The sequence below is a fragment of the Bos javanicus genome, chromosome 16 (genome assembly GCF_032452875.1).
Source record: "Bos javanicus breed banteng chromosome 16, ARS-OSU_banteng_1.0, whole genome shotgun sequence".
NCBI classification, from domain to species: Eukaryota; Metazoa; Chordata; class Mammalia; order Artiodactyla; family Bovidae; genus Bos; species Bos javanicus.
The window spans coordinates 61,759,089-61,778,173 of NC_083883.1; the positions used below are offsets into that span (position 1 = coordinate 61,759,089).

At 44.4% G+C, this 19,085-nt stretch overlaps 1 protein-coding gene across 3 annotated transcripts in view; it reads left to right on the top strand.

Annotated features, from left to right (window-relative positions):
* Positions 1 to 19,085, top strand: part of LOC133228047 (protein FAM163A) — a 102,773-nt gene that overhangs the window by 73,267 nt on the left and 10,421 nt on the right. For all 3 annotated transcript variants that reach the window (XM_061383357.1, XM_061383355.1, XM_061383356.1), the window contains exon 2: positions 18,751 to 18,841. The gene's annotated coding sequence lies outside the window, so the exon portion shown is untranslated. The remainder of the gene's footprint in view (positions 1 to 18,750; positions 18,842 to 19,085) is intronic.

The window sequence follows — 19,085 nt, forward strand, 5'->3', positions numbered from 1 at the left end:
GGTCAGGAAGCTGCCACCATAATGACTGGCTCCAGAGCCACACAGATCCTGCCTGTTTAGTCGCTAAGTCTTGTCCTACTGTTTTGAGGCCCCATGGACTGTAGCTTGTCAGGCTCCTCTGTCCTTGGGATTTCCCAGGCAGGAATACTGGAGTGGGTTGCCTTGCTCTCCTCCAGGGGATTGTCCTGACCCAGGTGAACTTGCATGTCCCACATTGGCAGGCAGATTCTTTACCACCGAGCCACGTGAGAGGGGATGCATCTGATTGGCCCCACTTAAATCATGACCAGAACCCTGGCTGCAAAGGGAATCTGGAAAATGTCACTTTTAGAGTTCTAGCTTCTGCAATGCAGTAAGACAGGCAAGAGGAGAAAGGACTAGATATTACACTCCAACCCACCATACCAGTTATTTATAATTACATGACAAAAAGAGGCTACACAGGTGATTCCCCTGCTAGGAAAGAAAGTGTGGCACAGTGACTGTCCCTATCTATAGACATAGAAACATCTGGAATAAATTTGAAAAGCCCACATAACCCAGCAATACTTACACATCTAAACTTAATGCCCTTCCCCTTAGATCTTTAAATGTCCTATCAGAAGAGATGATTCTTGACTGGAATATTAGATGTGCATGGCTCGGGGAGGAGGGAAGTATTCCGAGAGGAAAGAAGCGACTATGACCATAGTTGAGGCCCTGTCCCATGCCAGCCATGAATTTTGCCACTGGACGAGGGGGCAAAGCCAGTCCAGTGAAGCCAGCACCAGTCAATTCAAACCCAGAGAGCCCTATTCAGATGTGGGGCTCCCAATTTGATGATGAATTTGATACATTGGAGCTCATTCTGAAGACAGGGACAAGGATAATAAAGAGATTCAAAGCCATGTACCTGGGGAAAGGTAAAAGGAAATGAGAACATTTAGCCTGGAAAAAAGAAAACCAGGGCAGATGCTCTGTCTTTTGTTCATTCAATCACTAAGTGTTTACTGAGTCCTTTTTGTCCCAGGCATTCTGCTAAGCAGGTGCCATTCCTGCCAGAACTGGGCTTGCAGTTTAGTAACGGAGATGGGCCCACTGCAAAACAATGATAAATTATGGATTATAAATTATGCAAGTGCTACAAAGGAGGGATCCATAAGGTACAGAATGAGGAAGTGTGAAGCCTGCCTAGAGGAGTTATGGAATGCCGGAAGGGGCCAGAGTTCTTCTCAAACTGATTCCTAAAGGAGTAATAAAAAAAATTGCCAAATAGATACAGGTGGGAAGAAGGTGGCCTAGGATGAAGGAACAGTGTATATAAGGATGAAGAGATATAAGAGAGGACGGCTTAACTAGGGAAAGACATGCATTTCAGTATTAGTGGAGCAAAAGTGCAAAGAGAGAATGCCAAAGACTAAAACTGGACTAGAAGGTAGGGGCTGTGGCAGAGATGCCTCTGTGCTATACAACCTGGTCCTGCTCTTTCCCGGGCACTCAGCCCTTCACGTCTCCCAGCTTCCCTTGCACTTAGGTGTGGCCTGAGTCTGGCCAATGGCATGGGAGTAGAAGTGACGTGCACTCCTGGAGGTCTGACCCACAAAACCCTTCCTCTCATGATCCTCCACGCATCCTCTGTCTGATGGCTGGAGGCAAAGAGGCCCAAAATGGGAGGATCCTGGGTCCCCCACATGCAAGGCTCCCTGCCCAATACCCAGGCCCCAGGTCTGGGGACTTCTCTTTTATGCCAGCTAACTGAGCATTGATATATGGCATGCTATCTGTCTTGAGATGTTGAGAAGACTGTGTTTCAGAGAGAGGGATCCATCATAAATGACCATTGAAGGCAAACCAGCTTGAACAGGTGAGAGTTACACAGAGGCAGCTTTCCACTCATCTCTTCCTTTATTATTTGTTACCCAAGTGTCAGCTTTCTACCTCTCCCCCATTTCCCCTCCTTCTCCAGAAAATTTAAGAAAACAAGGAAGCAGGGCATGCGGGGATCAGCATGTCCACACAATATACTCCTTCTCTTCCTCTCCTTGCCACTCTCAGCAACGCTTTGGTTGTTTTTCATCTGGGAGTCCCTCACCTTCTGGTTGGATCTGCCCTTTTTGTATTAGCCTCCAATGAGCAGTGGGATAGAGAAATCACGTTTGCCTTTAGTGGCCTAGTTCTCCAATCTGCCATCCCTGCCAAGACTTCTGCAGGAACAGGTTTGATTGGCAGGTCGGGAATAATTAGAGGGGTGTAGTCTGCCAGGAGGAAAACACTGAACTGGATATGGAGCCTGGCCAGTCCTATAGCATCAAGCAAGACAGCAAGTGAGTTATCTCCCTTTTCCTCTTTCTCTTCCTCACTTTCTCAGAGGGGACCATTCTTGGGTCCATGACCCACAGGCTTTGTTTGTTCCTTAGGATCTGCCAGCCTTGTCTCTCCATGGCAATACAGGGGACATGGTATGCTCGAAGTCCATTTCCCAGTATCTGAGCTCACCAATCTAGAATCACCTAGGGCATTTGGGGGAGGGAGAGTCTTCACCATTGCAGGTCAGTCCAATTTGGGCTTTGACCCTCCCTGTCTGCCTGTCTCTCTCGCAGGTAGTGTGATGCGCGGGTTTGCGTATGGCGGTTCTCCAGAGGGTTGGTGTTGGTTTGAGCATGTGTGTGCACACACGCACATTCATACCACATGTCTCCCAAGGCCAAATAATTCTGAGACAGTTTAGTCTGAATCCAAATTAAGGAAAAGTTTTCCCTAACAGAGCATCACCCATAAAGGTTTCCCTGTCCACAGAACAGAACTCAGTAGACGGTATTACGCAGGGCAGCTTTGATTTGGAGTGGGATGTCCTCCCCTGAGGGCTCTCTGCACAGAGAAAGGAGTAGCAGCCCCTGCACCCACCCTCTCAAGGGGCCTGTGTCCCAGATCCTCCCGGTTCCACCACCTGGACAGTGGAGTTTGAAAAGGGAATAGCCCAGCTCTTCCTGCTGTTGGTGAGAAGAAACTGAGAGACTTCAGGCTTCAGTTGCTTTGCCTCTTTGCTCATTGACAGATAACACGGTTCAGTGCCCTTTCCAGGTGGGAAAGCTCGGGGGAAGAAGTTCACATCTCTCTCCTCATCATAGTCCAGCCACAGCAATCTTCTCCACCTTGGCTTCTGGTTATAAGGCCCTGAGCCACTCTGTAAGAAGCTTTGGCCCAGGAGCCAGCAGTGGTCATGAGAAAGTGGTCATGAGAAAGTCTACACTCATGTGCCAATCACCAGAGCTCTGCCCAGGAGTTAAAGACAGACTCGTAAGCCAGAACCCTAAGGGAGACTTCTAGGGGGCAAGTTACATGGATGTGTTCGCAGTGAGAAAATTTGATTTGTGCCCTTTGTATATGTGACACAGACTTCCTTAGTAACTCAGATGGTAAAGAATCTGCCTGCAATGCAGGAGACCTGGGTTCGATCCCTGGGCCAGAAAGATCCACTGAAGAAGGAATGGCTACTCACTCCAGTATTCTTGTCTAGAGAATTCCATGGACAGAGAAGCCTAGTGGGTAGGTACCCATGGGGTTACAAAGAGTGAGACAAGACTGAGCAACTAACAGTTTCACTATATGTTACACAGTAATAAAAAGTTAAAAAGTAGTCTTACAATATGGAAGCGAGCTAAGTGTCCATCTACAGATGAAGAGATAAAGATGTGTATGTATATATCATATATCTATACACACAAGTGTGTGTGTGTTGGAATACTACTCAGCTGAAAAAAATAGTTTACTGCTTGTAACAACATGGATGGATTTGGAGGGTTTTATGCTAATGGCACCCCACTCCAGTACTCTTGCCTGGAAAATCCCATGGACAGAGGAGCCTGGTAGGCTGTAGTCCATGGGGTCGCTAAGAGTCGGACACAACTGAGCGACTTCCCTTTCACTTTTCCCTTTCATGCATTGGAGAAGGAAATGGCAACCCACTCCAGTGTTCTTGCCTGGAGAATCCCAAGGACGGGGGAGCCTGGTGGGCTTCTGTCTATGGGGTCGCACAGAGTTGGACACGACTGAAGCGACTTAGCAGCAGCAGCAGCAGCATGCTAAGTGAAATAAGTCATATAGAGAAAGAAAAATACTGCATGATGTCACTTATATGTGGAATCTAAAAAATAAGACAAACTAGTGATTTTAACAGAAAAAGAAACAGATTCACAAATATAGACAGCAAACTAATGATTACCAGTGGGGAGAGGGCAGAGGGGAGGGGCAAGATAGGGGTAGGGGATTAAGAGGTACAAACCACTGTGTATAAAATAAATAAGCTACAAGAGTATATAATACAACACAGGGAATATAGCCAATATTTTATAATAATTGTGATTGGAATATTAAATGTTAGAAATTGTGAATCACTATTGTACACCTGAAACATATAATATTGCACATCAACTATACTTCAATAAAAGTATATATAATCTTACAAGTCATTAAAAATTTATGATAAATCAAGTTAATTAAAACAGTGGGGCATATGAATAATTGTAGGTAAGTAGAATTGAATAGGGAATTTAGAAATAGATCCACACATAAATAGATCTGAAATTAATATGTACTAAAGACGATAATTTAGTCTAAGACAATTCGGCTTACCTGGCAGAACTGGCTTTCTATCTAAGGAAAAAAAAAACTAAAACTGAAACCCTAAGAGCACAAAAACAAATCCCTGCAAGATGAATAATTAAATTTTTAAAGTGAAACATTTCTTACATAACCCTGTGTGCAAAACTTCCTAAGCCAAGTAGGGAACAAAAAGTGATGAAAGATTTAGCTCCCTAAAAGTTTAAAACTTTTACACTGTAAAGGAGTTCATACTGGGGAAAACATTTACAGTAGTTTTGACACTGCAAGTGTTAATATGCCTAACTGGTAATATTCAAAGAGATTGATAAGAAAAGCACAAAGTAATGAGTAGGAAAAGTGTATAAAATTAAGGAGTGGTCATTCAAATAAGAGGAGATTTTTTTAAAAACATCACCATGGCCCCCCAGGGTCAGAGACCCAGATGCAGGCTTGGCCATAGCCTGGAGCTCATGTTGGCTGGTCCCAGAGGGACTACTTACTAGGAATATTTTGGGGAATTGTTTATCATTCATACTTCCTACCAAATCCCTATCTTCTCTGTCTTTCTACTTAGGAAGTTCATAAACACTAATCTCTATATCTCTTTCCAACTTGACCTAAATTGGCATCCTCCCACCTCTGAGAGTTACTGGTGAAACTGAAATTCTCTCAGTCATGTCCGACTGTATGTGACCCCATGGACTTACAGCCCATGGAATTCTCCAGGCCAGAATACTGGAGTGGGTAGGCTTTCCCTTCTCCAGAGGATCTTCCCAACCCAGGGATCAAACTCAGGTCTCCCACATTGTAGGCAGAATCTTTACCAGCTGAGCCACAGGGAAAGCCCAAGAGTTACTGGTTCGGTTCAGTTCAGTCACTCAGTTGTGTCCGACTCTTTGCGACCCCATGGACTGCAGCACGCCAGACCTCCCTGTCCATCACTAACTCCCAGAGTTTATCCAAACCCATGTCTATTGAGTCACTGATGCCATCCAACCATCTCATCCTCTGTCGTCCCCTTCTCCTTCTGCCCTCAATCTTTCCCAGCATCAGGGTCTTTTCAAATGAGTCAGATCTTCACATCAGGTGGCCAAAGTATTGGAGTTTCAGCTTCAACATCAGTTCTTCCAATGAACACTCAGGACTAATCTCCTTTAGGATGGACTGGTTGGATCTCCTTGCAGTCCAAGGGACTCTCAAAAGTCTTCTCCTCCAATTATCTTTCTTTGGACAAATCATCCTCCTTTATGATGATAACCTGTGAAAAAAAAAAACGGAAAAGTTGCCCTGTGGGCTCAGTCTCCTCAAGGTGTCTTATTTAAACTCAATCCAATATGCAAAACCTATGTGGAAAGGAATGTAAACCTTTATTGAAGTGTTTGGGAAATCCCAAGGGAATAAATTTCATTCATAATATATAAAATACTCAAAACTCCTCTTTACCTTGAGAGTCCCTTGGACTTCAAGGAGGTCAAACCAGTCAATCCTAAAGGAAATCAATCCTGAGTTTTCATTGGAAGGACTGATGGAGAAGCTGAATCTCCAATACTTTGACCACCTGATGTAAAGAACTGACTCATTAAAAAAGGCTGATGATACTGGGAAAGATTGAAGGCAGGAGGAGAAGGGAATGACAGAGGACAAGATGGTTGGAGGGCATCACTGACTCAATGGACATGAGTTTGAGCAAGCTCCAGAAGATGGTGAAGAATAGGGAAGCCTGGCATGCTGCAGTCCATGGGGTCGCAAAGAGTGAGACACAACTGAGCGACTGAACAACAACCTCTTTCCCATTTCCACCTCTCCCAGTGTCTCATGCACATGGCAGCCACCTCGTCTCCTCCTCTTTGCAGTCTCTCCAGAATGCTTTTCAAGTACCTTTCATGCCAGCTCTTGAATTTCTCCTCTTCTCCTTTCATTGTCTAAGTATATTCAGGTCAGGTCATATCTATTCAAATAGAATGGTGTCTCCCGATTTACCTTTTACTCTCCAGTCCAGATGAGCTGGTAGACACAGATTAGCAGAAAGCAGAAGAGGGGGAAAGCTATAAATAGTGTATGTTTCCCTATTATGCAATATGTTTTCCTATTGCACACACACACACACACACGAATGTAAAGTTGCTCTTTTGTAACCTGTTTTCTGAGAGAGCATGGCTTATCTGTATCCAGTCTGTTCTAGAGCTTTCCCTGATGAGTAATCTGGCCACAAGCAGTTTTCAACCCCTTCAGCCCTCAGGGACCAGTGGATGAAATGGGAAACGATCTCCATCTCCACTTCTTGTGGGGAGCTGGAAGCCCCAGGGTTTCTTGGGGAAGCCTGCCTACCCCATCCACAGGGTGCAAAGTGATAAAGATTCAGCTGGAAGAGCCATCCCAGGCCACTCTCACGGCCAGAGAAATCAGTGCATGTAACACAGATAGAAATACAACTCATCAAGATACAAACCCTGTTTCCTTGGTTTTGCTCCCTCTGCCCAAGATGATATTGACAAATCATGTAGGTCAATTTTTAGAAAAGTTTAACGGAACGCCACAAAGACACCCAAAGAATTACTTGAGAATTAGCAAACCCAGAATATGAAATAGGAGCCATATATATTGTGGCATGCAGTTGACTTGAGTGTGTGTGAGTGTGTGTGAACTATTAAGAATAGGAGGCATATTTGGATGTAAATTTCCCATTCTGCTCACTAAGCCCACAGGATTCTACCAGGCGCTCTCCCATGGTTTCCATGAAGTGTTGCCCCACCTGCCAAAGGCCTGCTGCCGCCATTGCTGTATTACCTGCAAATGGCCTTTAAAGAAATAAATATATATATATGGTTTCTTTTTTTTTTTTTTGGTTGTTCTGGATCTTTGTTGCTGCCTCTGGGCTTTCTATAGTTACAGTGAAAAGGGGCTACTCTTTAGTTGCGGTGCACAGGCTTCTCATTGCAGTAGCCTCTCTCGCTGCGGAGCACAGGCTCTAGGCACACAGGATTCAGCAGTAAAGGCTCAGGGGCTCTAGAGCGGGGATCAGTAGCTGTGGCACATGGTCTTTGGTCTTCGGTTGCTCTGCAGCATATGGGATCATCCCAGACCAGGGATCGAACCTGTGTCCCCTACATTGGCAGGTAGATTCTTAACCCCTGGGCCACCAGGGAAGTCCTCCTCAGGGCTCTTTTGCCCATTTTAGAATGTTCTCATTGAAGTGATTAAGTATCCTGAGTAAATCCTGGTGCAATTGTTAAGCCCCCCAAAACCAGAAGTTGCCTCGTCCCATCCTTGCTGTATCCTCACCCTGGCCCAGTCAAACCCAACCGGCAGCATGAATAGGCCAGGTCTCTAGATTTGACCCAGGAGACGGAGCAGCTCTGTAATGCTCCCCAAGCCTCCCTGTGCAATGTAGGTTGATAGATTTCAAATCTCACTGTTACATTTGTTTGTGTCCTGTGAGATTTGCCTTAATTTGGTCTCAACGTCTTTGGTCTCCTTTTATCCCATTACTTCACATCCGTCCCTTGGACAGCTTGAGCAAGCCTCCCCCTTTCTGCTACTCTGAGTTAGATGGCTCTATGGTCCTGAGACCCATCCCTCACAGGTTAGCTCCTTCTGGTCCACTGTTATCCTAGCGCCTTGCCTCTCCTTATCACCATCTGGCCTGAAACTTTACTTCCTTTCAATGGCCTGCGTTCTCACCTGGATCTCTTCCAGACTGCTGATGTCTTTCCAGCAAGGAGAAACAAACCCCACAGAGGCTTCTGCTTTCCTAACAAGCATGTTCACAGTCAGCGGGCTGGAGGCCTGCTGCCTAGGGATCTCGGAACACCTCCCAAATGCCAGTAGAGATCAAATACAGATGGAGAGAAATCCCAGTGAACCATATAGACCAATGAGTCTTCCCAACACACAGGCCGTGATGCCCTGTCCCTCCTGCGAGTGGTGAGTCAGGAAATAGAACGTGGAGTCCAAAAAGCTGGGGTGACATGGAAATGGGGCCATGGCACAGGGCATGTGTTCCTTGCAGAGCAAGAACTACACTGGGCATGGAAGAATGGTGAGGGCAGGGTGTCCTGGCTCTCCCCAAAATAGCTGTGTGACCTTGGCTGAGCCACTTTGCTTTTCTGAGCTTTATGTTTTCTGTGAAATAAGAGAAGTGAAAAAACTGCCGTGTCTGAACATCAAACAAGATACACACAGGAAAACTCTGTCAGAAGTAACGAATGTTGTTTTGAAAGGCAGAAAGGGAAAGAGAGTTGAGTCCAAGGTGAACCAAGCCTTTAAAACGCTTGCTGACCTCCACAGTCATCTCTCTGAAGCAGAGAGAACAGGCCCATAATCGGGAATCCTGACCCCAAGAGCCGCAGAGACAAGTGTCATCTGCATAAAACAGCCCACGCTCTGCATGCAAAGCAGCTTCCCCATTAGATCTGCCATCCCACAGTCTAAAATGTGCTGAACACTGGAGTGGAGCTTTATGAAGACACAAGATTCCAATGCCCTTAAATGGTCTGTCATTTTAAGAAGAAAACAAAATATACCCACTTGACCCCAGTGTGGCAACAATACAGTTACCTGAGAACAGATAGGAAGGTCAGATAGAAGTGTGCAGCACGGAGGCCCTCCTTGAGGTGGTGAGAGACCCCTTTCCTTTTTGTTTGGGTTGGACCTCAGATGTAGAATGTTAAGTTAATTATACTCATCAGTATTACTTCTCAGATAGTCCACAATATGATTCATCATTGGTCTGGGCAAGGCCCTTCTTCTCTATTATTTTTTTTTCTCTTTTATTCTTATTCCTGTTTTCATTCTCCTCCTTCCACAGTCAGCCATTCTAACATGTTTAATGCATATACATTTTGGGGTATGTATTTTGGATTTTGTTTTATTGAGGTAAAATTGACAGATAACAGTGTATTGATTTCAGGTATATCACATAGTAATTTCATATTTGTATACATTGCAAAATGATCACCACAATAAGTCTACTTATCACCTGTGACCAGTGGCCAAAAAATGTTTTTCTTGTGATGAGAACTCTTAAGGTCTACTCTCCTGGAAACTTTCAAGTACAATAGAGTTTTATTATAGTCACCATGCTGTGCATTATTTCTCCACGACTTATTTACTTATTTTATAACTGGAAGTTTGTACCTTTTGACCTTCTTCACCCATTTCTCCCTCCTCCACTCCCTACCTCTGGCAACCACCAACCTGTTCTCTGTATCTATGAACTTGGGTGAGGGGGTTGTTGTTTTTGTTTTGGTATGTGTTCTTTTGTTTAAAGCATAGTGTGGTGATTGTGGGATCTTTTCTTTTTTCAGTTTGATTTGTTTATTTTTGGCTATGCTGGGCCTTCATTGCTGCTCAGGCTGTTCTCTGGTGGGGTGAGCAGGGGCTGCTCTGGAGTTTCGGTGTGCAGGCTTCTCACTGTGGTGGCTTCTCGTATGGGGCTCAGGCTCTAGGGCCTGAGGGCTTCAGTAGTTTTGGCAGATGGGCTTAGTTGCCCCACGACATGTGGGTTCTTCCTGGACCAGGTGTCGAACTTGTGTCCCCTGCATTGGCAGGAGGATTCTTAACCCGGTTGCTGGACCTGTGCTTGTATTTTAAATTTATATAAGCAGTGTTATACATCTTTATACGTCTAATTCTGTTTGTGTGTGTGTGTGTTTTTTTAACCTAGCCCTCTGCTAACATTTATCCCTGTCACTCTGTGTTACTCTGGTCCGATTGGTCCTTGCTCTCAGCAGTTGCATTATCCTCTGAGGTGTATGTCTACCTGACTTTATACTCTCCAGTGATGATCACTGAGCTTGCTTCCAGTTCTCTGCCACCATAAAAAACACAGGGATGAACATCTTCACACGTGGCACCATATGGATATATTGAGAAATTTGGGGGACACAGACCCAGGAGCAGAGTTGCTGTCTCATGGGGTCTGAACTTAATATGACCAAGTAGTGGTAAGTCTCTCCCTCAACAGCTGTTATAACTACACCCTACCAGCAGTGCCCCTAAATCCCCACCAATTTTTGCTAGTCTACCAGTGTAGAGGGATAGCTCACTATGGTTTCCATTTGCATTTCCTAGATTATGTTGAGTTTGGGCATCTCTTCATTTTCTTGTTAGCCTTTTGATTCTGTTTTATAAACTGCCTGTTTACTATCGTTATTATATTGAGGTTCTCTTTTCCCTTGATGATTTGCTGAGTTTCCCTGTATCTCTCAGAGAGGCCCCTACTCAAACAGCACACACCTCTCTGCTGCTGTGGTACTTCCTCTGGGACAAAGGGACCAATCTGACCACCAAGTCTTCCCACCCTCATCCTGGGAATCAGGGCTTGGTAATGGCCATAAGCACAATCAGAGTAAAAGGAGCCCCTTTGTCTGATTCCCTCCGCCAGCCATGCCAGAGCATTGATGTCTGAGGAGACAGGGAACAAGGGGGAAAAAACTGCTCTTCTTAGGAGCTGCTAACCTGCTGTGTCAATTTCATGAGTTAATAAATGACTGGAGAAGGCTTAATTGCATCAGAAGAAATTGAGATCAGCCGGTGCTTAGGCCCTGCTCAATTAACTTGTGCTCCAAAGGGGGCCAAGCAGGGTGCAGGGGGCAGCTGATCGTTAATTACATGGGCTGGTGCCAGCTGCGGCAGGAGCTTCCTGTCACTGCTGGTCCAGGCGGTGAGGGAGATGACCCGCCTCTGGGTGCTGAAGTCACTGAGGGCAGGGGTCCTTCCGAGAGACCACAGACCCCTGGCCTTATGGGGACTGGGAAACCCATTTCCAGCACATTCTATCAGGGAGGCTTTTTTTTTTTTTTTAAGTAGAGTTGCTTTACAATGTTGTGTTAGTTTCTGCTCTTCAGCCAAGTGAATCAGCTATACGTGTACATACATCCCTTCCTTTTTGGATTTCCTTCCCACTTAAGTCACCACAGAGCACCGAGTAGAGTTCCCTGTGCTGTATACAGTAGGTTCTCATTAGGTATCTTTTATATCCATGGTAGTGTGTGTGTGTCCATCCTAATCTCCCAATTCATCCCACCCTCCTTTCCCCCTTGGTATCCATACATTTGTTCTCTATGTTTGTGTCTCTTTTTCTGCTTTGTAAATGAGATCAGATCAAGGTGGCTTTTATGTTCCCCCAGCTTTCACTAGAAGAATGGACTTAAGGTTCCCCACCTTGACCTCTATTGGCTCCATCCCACCCAGAGACACCGTGTTACCTTTGGTTCTCCCTGCACTCCCCTCGTCCTCCTTTTGGCCTGTGTGCCCTGAGGACACAGAATCCAGATTCAGCCTTGTTATGGGCAGCAGATGATGCCACAGGCTCCACAAGGTCACCCACCTCCCCTGCTGCCTCCAGCCTGAAATCCTCCCAAAGACCTTCATTCCTGCATCTTTTCCCAAAAGTACCAGATGGCAAGATTCAAACCTGTTAAAGATGCAGATTCTGGGTCCCTCCTCTGGAGATGCTGCTTCAGGAGATCTGAAGTCTCTGCCTTAATGTGTGGCTCAGGTGGATTGTTACTGTCAAGCCAATGTGAGAAATCCAGCTTTAGGGACACCTTAGCTCCTGGTGAGATAAGAGCAGATGTGCTGGGAGGAGAGACAGCAGGGGCCAGGAGGCTCTGCTCCCAGTGCCTCTCCAGTCCCATCTCTATCTTGCTGTGTGTAGTTAAGTAAGTCGCTTGTCCTCTCTGAACTTGATTTCTTCTTCTAGAGAAGTAAAGATGTTGGGACAAATTTTTTAGAGTTCTTCCATTTCCACGGACCATTTTTCTATAAAGTAACTGGTTAAGCAAGCATGTTGTATGATTTATGCCCAAAAAGCAACTTTGATTTTTTTTCTTCAAATATCCCTTTACTTTTTATTTTATTTTTATCTTTTTGGTATAACTTTCCATTTATTTAGGCATCTTTAAGTCTTTCCGTAAAATTTTAAAGATTTCTAAAAAAAAATCCCTATATTGTTGTTCAGTTGCTCAATTGTGTCCAACTCTTTGCAATCCCCATGGACTGCAGTACGCCAGGCTTCCCTGTCTTTCAACATCTCCTGGAGCTTGCTCAAAGTCATGTCCATTGAGTCAGTGATGCCATCCAACCATCTCATCTTCTGTCATCTCCTATATAGCTTGTATTTTATGTGTGTGTGCTCTCGGTTGTGTCCGACTCTTTAAGACCCTCATGGACTGTAACTTGCTAGGCTCTTCTGTCCATGGAATTTCCCAGTCAAGAATATTGGAATGGGTTGCCATTTTCTACTCCAGGGGATCATATACACCTAAGACTTAATGCTGCTGCTGCTGCTGCTAAGTCGCTTCAGTCGTGTCCAACTCTGTGCAACCCCATAGACGGCAACCCACCAGGGTACCCCGTCCCTGGGATTCTCCAGGCAAGAACACTGGAGCGGGTTGCCATTTCCTTCTCCAATGCATGAAAGGGAAAAGTGAAAGTGAAGTCGCTCAGTCGTGTCTGACTCTTAGCGACCCCATGGACTGCAGCCTACCAGGCTCCTCCATCCATGGGATTTTCCAGGCAAGAGTACTGGAGTGGGGTGCCATTGTCTTCTCTGATAGGACTTAATAATTTTCTCATTATTTTATATGATGTCTTTAAAATTACGTTTTCTGTGTTGCTAGTGAAAAGTGATAGTAAGATGACTTAGAGCGTTTCTTCTTTTTCTGTTCTTGGAATGCTTTGTGTGAGATAGGATGGTTTCTTTATTGAATGTTTGGTAGGTGTTTCTGGTGAAGCTCTCTGGGCCTACGTGTTTTATTTTTTCCTTCTTTATTTTGAAAGTCAACTTCTGATGATTTGATTTCTTCACATTATAAGATCTTTCAAGTAATTTATTTCTTCTTGAGGAAATATTGGTAGGTTACATTATTCCATAAATGTATTCATTTCATCTGTATTTTTAGATTGGCATAAAGCTGTTTTTAATACCCTTTAGTTTCCTTATGTTTGCAGTGTATGTGGTAATATTCCATTTTCATCTCTCCTAGTCTGTAACTTGTGTTTTGTCTCCCTTTCATGGATCAAAATCTAGGAGGTCTATCACTTTATTTTTTAAAAACTTTCTGTTGGCATATTGTTGATTTACAGTGTTCTGTTAGTTCCTGCCGTACAGCAAAGCGAATCGGTTATTTGTTATTGTTATTGTTGAGTCACTAAGTCGTGTCCAACTCTTTGCAACGCCTTGGACTACAGCATACCAGACTCCCCTGAGGATAGCGAAGGACAGGGAAACCTGCAGTTTGCAAAGAGTTGGACACAATTTTGTGACTGAATAACAACAGCAACATGTCCATTGAGTTGGTGATGCTATCCAACCATCTCATTTTCTGTCGCCCCCTTCTTTTTGCCTTCAGTCTTTCCCAGCATAGGGGCTTTAGATTCTTTTCGCATATAGTTCATTACAGAGTGTTAAGTTGAGTTCCCTATGCTATACAGCATGTTCTTATTAGCTATCTATTTTATATATAGGAGTGTATATATGTCAATCCCAATTTCCAGTTTATCCTCCCCTCCACATCCCCTAGTAACAATAAATTTGTTTTCTACATTTGTGACTCCACTTCTGTTTTGTAATTAAATTCATTTGTATGTACTCTTTTAAAAAAATTATATATATAAAACGACATGGTATGATATTTGTCTTTCTGTGTCTAACTTACTTCACTCTATGACAATCTCTACGTCTATCTATGTTGCTGCAAGTGGCATTATTTTGTTCTTTTCTGTGGCTGAGTAAGGGCTTCCCAGGTTACTTAGTGGTAAAGAATCCGCCTGCCAAGCAGAAGACATGGGTTCAATCAGGAAGATCCCCTGGAGAAGGAAATGGAAACTCACTCCAGTATTCTTGGCTAGGAAACCCCATGGACAGAGGAGCCTGGTGGACTCCACAGAGTCTCACAGAGTCAGACACGACTTAGTGACTCAATAACAACAACAAATGACTGAATCATATTCCATTATCTATGCACCACATCTTCTTATCCACTCCTCTGCTGATGGACACTCAGGTTGCTTCCATGGCTTGGCTATTGTGCATAGTGCTGCTGGGAACATAGCAGTGCATGTATCTTTTTGAATTATGTCTTTTCTCTGGGTATATGCCCAGGGGTGGGATTGCTGGGTCATACGGTAGTTCTGTTTTTAGATTTTTAATACTCTCCATATTAATTTTCCATAATGGCTATATGAATTCACATTCCTACCAACAGTGTAGGAGGGTTCCCATTTCTCCACACCCTCTCCAGCATTTCTCATTTGTAGATTTTTTTGATAATGGCCATTCTAATTTATGTGAGATGATAGTTTTGATTGTAGTTTTGATTTGCATTTCTCTGATAATTAGGATGTTGAACATCTTTCCATGTGATTTTCAGCCTCCTTGAATATCTTCTTTAGAGAAATGTATATTTAGATCTTCTTCCCATTTTTCAAAATTTTATTTATTTTTAATTGGAGGATAATTGCTTTATAATATTTGTGTTGGTTTCTACCATATATAAATACTTTTTGATTGTGTTGTTTTTTTGATACTGAGTTGCATGAGCTGTTTGTATATTTTGGAGATTAATCCCTGTTGGTCAATTCATTTGCAGATGTTTTCTCCTGTTCTGTGGGTTGTCTTTTCATTTTGTTTATGGTTTCCTTTGCTGTGCAAAAGCTTTTAAATTTAATTAGATCCCATTTATTTATTTTTGCTTATTTTCATTACTCTAGGAAGTGGATCAAAAAAGATCTTGCTGTGATTTATGTCAAAGAGCGTTCTGCCTATGTTTCCCTCTAAGAGCTTTATAGCCCCAGCCTTACATTTAGATCTTTAATCTATTTTGAGTTTATTTTGTGTATGGTATTAGAGAGTATCCTAATTTCATTCTTTTATTTGTATTGGCCAGTTTTCCCAGCACCACTTGTTGAAGAGACTGTTTTCTCTCCACTGTATAGTCTTGACTCCTTCGTCATAGATTAGGTGACCATAGGTGCACGGGTTTATCTCTGAACTTTCTATTCTGTCTCATTGATCTAATTTCTGTTTTTGTGCCAGCATCATACTGTTGATTACTGTAGTTTATAGTATAGCCTGAAATCTGGAAGGCTGATTCCTCCAGCTCCATTTTTCTTTCTTAAGATTATTTTGGGTATTTGGGGTCTTCTATTGTGTTTCCATACAAACTGTAAAATTTTTTGTTCTAATTCTGTGAAAAATGCTATAGGTAATTTGATAGGGATTGCACTGAATCTGTTGATTGCTTTGGTATAGTATAGTCATTTTCACAGTATTAATCCATCCAATCCCAGAACATGGTATATTTCTACATTTGTTTGTGTCATCTTTTATTTCTTTCATCAGTGTCTTAGAGTTTCCAGAGTACAGTCTTTTGTGTCCTCAGGTAGCTCTATTCCTAGGTATTTTATTCTTTCTGATGCCTGGTAAATGGAATTGTCTCTTGAATTTCTCTTTCTGATCTTTCATTTTTCGTGTATAGACATGCAGTAGATTTCTGTGTATTAAGTTTGTAACCTGCAACTTTACCGAATTCATAGATGAGCTCTAGTAGTTTTCTTGTAGCATCTTTAGGATTTTCTATATATAGTATCACATCATCTGCAAACAGTGACAGTTTACCTCTTTTCCAATTTGAATTTATTTTTTTTCTTTTTCTTCTCTGATTACTGTCTCTAGGACTTCCAAAACCATGTTGAATAAAAGTGGTGAGAGTGGATATCCTTGTCTTGTTCCTAATCTTAGAGGAAATGCTTTCAGTTTTTCACCCTTGAGAATGTTAGCTATGGGTTTGTCATATATAGCTTTTACTATGTTGAGTTATGTTCCCTCTGTGCCCACTTTCTGGAGAATTTTTATCATAAATGGGTGTTGAAAGTCAAAACCTTTCTACATATACTGAGATGATTGTATGGTTTTTATTCTTCAGTTTGTTAATGTCATGTATTACTCTAATTGATACATGTATATTGATGAATCCTTGCATCCTTGGGATAAATTCCACTTGATCATGGTGTACGATCAAGTATCCCTTTAGTTTAAAATGTATTCAGTGGGAGAAATCTGCCCCTGCCCCTAGAGTAAAACTTATGCCAGGCCCATTGCTTTTTCATTCCCTCCTAGGTGATAGTCTCATAGTCACTCTAAGTTATAGATACAGTTTCAACTCAGAAATTAGAGTGTCAGTCATGAGTGATAATCAAAATACTCCCCACCCAACAGCATTACTCTTCTCCTATTCTCCAGTTTGGATCTGCTGCAACTGGGGCATTGGGCAAAATCCCTTGCTGTCTACATTCCCCCCACTCTTACCCTCCCTCCCACTATCCTCAAGAGCTGCTGCGAAATAGAGAATTCTTACTGGTTAGAGAGCAGAGAGTAGCTTTAGACTGGTTCCTGCTTTTGTGAATGCTTTCTGGGGCTCTTCTGAGGTTCCCTGATGGTTCCTTAACCCAGGCAAACACATCATCTCTATTCCTGGCCTTTTGGGCAACTCCTTGCTCAGCCCCTGGGGCATCTGGAGGCCTGGCCTCCTCAACTGGGGTCTTCTCACGCCTCCAGGTGGCACTATTGAGCAGGACTCAAGACAACGAGCCCTGCCAGTTCCATGGCCCTTCCGCCTCTTTTGCTGGTTGGAGTGAGAGATTCACGGCTCAGCAACAGCTCTTGCCAAGGAAATCTTCCTCACCAAATCTTCACCAGATTATTGACCCATCTCTCTTTTACAAAGCACTCATGAATCCTGACTCAATGAACATGAATCTGAGCAAACTCCAGGAGACAGTGAAGGACAGGGAAGCCTGGTGTGCTGCAGTCCATGGGGTCACAAAGAGTCTGGCATGACTTAGCGACTGAACAACAGCATGAATCCTGAAGCAGATTTGCATCCTCATGTATATTTCCCCACACATGGCCAGGGAGGAGGGACCTTTTCCAAATTCACTTTAGTCTTCTGATGTCAACCCATTGGCATCTCAGTCAACACTTAGGTGGGAAGAGTCCCACTCTGACATCCAGCTACATACGACATACATTTTCATATGAGTGAAAACATCTTTTAGAAGAGAAAGCCTGAGTGTCCAGGACACCCAAGGCAGGCACTGAAGACATTGTTAAGGCCTAAATCTAGAAGGAGGTGGAGGCGGGGATGGAGCACCTCTGCAGGTGACCAACTGCCTTCTCAACTTCTCTGGGAGCTCTGTTCCTGAGACCTGCTGAACTCAGATGGGTGCAGTCCTTGAGGCCTGAAAATGTCTGTGCTTTGACCTCCAGCTTCCTGCTGAGCCAGAGATCCTGAGGTTGTCAGCCCTGTCCCTGTGGAAGGTGGCTCAGCACATCCCATTCATGGTTAGGTTCCCTCCCTAGTGAAAACACACACCCAGTGGAGCAGGTTCTCCTCGGGACAGTGAGCAGCAGCCCAGCATCACCATCGGGGGCACCCTTCCTCTCCCCACTGCCCCCAACACCCCATTCCTAGGTTGGGCCCAGATGCTCCTCTAAATAAGGTTGAGTGGATAAAGAATTTTGGCTTGAAGGGATGCCCAATAATTTGCCTACACTGGATTCCTCGGTGGATCTCACTTCCTCCACCTCCATCAGCATGAACTTATCCATCCAAGTGTCTGGTTGGCACGTTGGCCTGAGGAGTCAGGGTATTGGAGTAAGAGAAAGGTGTGAGCAGCTCTGGGCACTGGAAATACAGACAGTTCCAGGAAAGAATGGGGTAAGGGGATGGGAAAGAAGTATATGGGGCCAGAGTGAGAGGGATCGGCTATGCAGCCAAAAGGGACACGTCCACCAGGGGACAGGGCAGCATGCTCCAGCAGGAGCATGAAAGAGGAGCCGGACTTCCTTCCGCCATTGAGCCTCGCTTCCCAGAGCAGGAGGTTGCTCTTGTCCTGATGCCGCGTTGGGCAGAGGGTTCCAGGCAGTGACACTGAGGGAAGGAAACAAGGACAGGATAGGATGTGGCCTTAGAGGTCTGAGCCTAGGTTCTCAGGCTGGGGGGACCTCAGACCAAGGCAGTCATGGAGGTCAGGAAACAAGCCCCTTGGGGGTGTCCACTCCAGAGTCCTGGGGTCACAGCCAGATGCCAGAGTGCACCCATCCGTCCTCTCAGCCTCCCCCACCAGCTCTCACTGACCTTCTTCCCCTCCCTTCTCTGGCAGGAACTGATGCCCTTGGCCATGATGCGCCCCCAGCTGCTGTCTGCTCAGGCACAGCCGGCGTGACTGGGCTGTCACTGATCCAGCTGTTCACGTAAGTGTGAGGCACGGAAGAAGGTACCTGGATCCTGGGTGAAGAGAGGTGCTGGTGGAGAGGGAGCTCCAGAAAGTCCTGGTCACAGAGGGTGGGCCCGGGGCTCTGCAGTTGGCAACAGCCTTTGTTCTCTTTGGCTGTCCTCAGCCCCTGAGTTGGTCCCCACTGAATCCATTCTGTTCAGGCCCTGCGAGGGTACATATGGACCTTCTTCTCAAAGCCTTGGAAATTAATCAGATAAGAG